Consider the following 1,774-nt stretch of genomic DNA (forward strand, 5'->3'; position numbering starts at 1 on the left):
GTTCATGATTGCAAAATTTGCTCTGGATTATATATTAAAAGCCTGTTGGATTAAGGTTCTTCAAAAACTTGTTTGAATTTTTGAGCCAAACTTTAGTCTAATTCCTTTTGACTAAAGTTAGTCTGTGCCTTTAAAGTCTAATCTGTAAGTCTTCAAAATAGCAAATTGTGTGGAACTCAATCTGTTTATCTGAAGAGGATGAAAGGGTTTGTTCTCCATCTAGATTTGAACTTTTGGTTCCACAGTGTCTAGGTATTTCAAACCAGAGAGGTTTACACCATTAAGGCATGCCACTCACGATAACACAATCTTTCCTATGCTAATATCCATGAGAGAAAGATAAATGAATGCCTTGATAAACTAGTAAAAAATATTTTTTAATCCTAAATGACAACTATTACAAAAAGTGTCTATCAAAATTGCCATTTCAAGTACAAATGGTGATATTTATCTTTTTTTGTAACCATTCTGTACAGATGTCAGACAAAAAGTCACTAACTTTAGTTTGTTCCCTAATCGCACACAAGAAAACCCTCTTTCATTTATTACCTTTCTCTCCTCCGACTTCCAAGGTAATCTGCTTAAAACTACCTTAGCCAACCAAACTGTGAAATAAATCCAATGTACCCTATAACACAGACAGCCCCAGTTAATATTGTTCAAATTATTTACATCTGAAGGGCCGCGCCTGTCTGGATAGCTGGGCCCGACGCTTCTCTGGACTTAGTTTCTGCTACTCACATCTGTTTCAGCTTTAGACTTTCACTGGTATTCTGCCAGCAGCCACAACATTTTAATGGCTACAATAAACTACAGAGATTCATCAAATCTTTGTTGTACGTGTTAAAATTATAACCTCTTCAATTAAGTTTTTGATTTAAAAATAAACTACCGCATTATCTGAGGAATAAAAATTGAAAGGGAACATTTGAAAGGGATACAACATTTTTATATGAGTGATTGTTTCTTTGTTTAAATATAAGAGAAACTAATCACAGGAATGCTTGTTAGAATTCTACTGCATATTTCTGAGTGATAAAATACCAATATCTGAAAACATTTCCACAACCATTTTTGTTTCAAATCTTTGCTGTCATTAACTTTATATGTTAATTGGTTTGGCTGCATTTCAAATACATCTTTACAAAGAAGAATTATGAAAACAACCTTAACATAACATTTTTTCTAGATTTGCTATACATGTCTGAGAAAATTTTGTTTAAAAAGTAGAAATCAGTGGTTACAAGAAAGCTGCAGTTTTTATTTTGAGAGTTAATGTGTTTAGCTTTTCCTGCTTGCTGTCTGTGCCTTTGCCTTGTCGAACAAGTATGATGTGAATGTCACAGCCTCAACGCAGATCCTGCAAGACTAAGATGAATGACAGCAGGACTACAAGCTGAAAAACTACAAGATCAAACACAGATCATGTTTCTGCACAAACTAGCCCAAAAGAGGGCAGGCCAAGGGTTTTACAGGGCCAAGCGATGAGAGGAGATAGAGCACTCACTTATGCCCGGGTTGAACAAACAACAACTGATACTTTCCTACCACTGTTAACCTTTGAAACTATCCTAAAGGTGGGAGTGACCTAATCCAGCACTTTCTAAGTCTAAGGGTAAACTATTTTCTAACTATTTTCACTGCCTTACATTGAAAAAAAAAATTAAAAATCATCTTGTTCAACTTTGATTCTAAAAGGACTCTTCCATTTTGATGCAGAGATTTAAATGTAAATGGAGAAGTTATTATAGGCGTCTATGCAGATTCTTTCCCT

The sequence above is a fragment of the Merops nubicus genome, unplaced genomic scaffold, assembly GCF_000691845.1.
Source record: "Merops nubicus isolate BGI_N331 unplaced genomic scaffold, ASM69184v1 scaffold13822, whole genome shotgun sequence".
Classification (NCBI taxonomy): domain Eukaryota; kingdom Metazoa; phylum Chordata; class Aves; order Coraciiformes; family Meropidae; genus Merops; species Merops nubicus.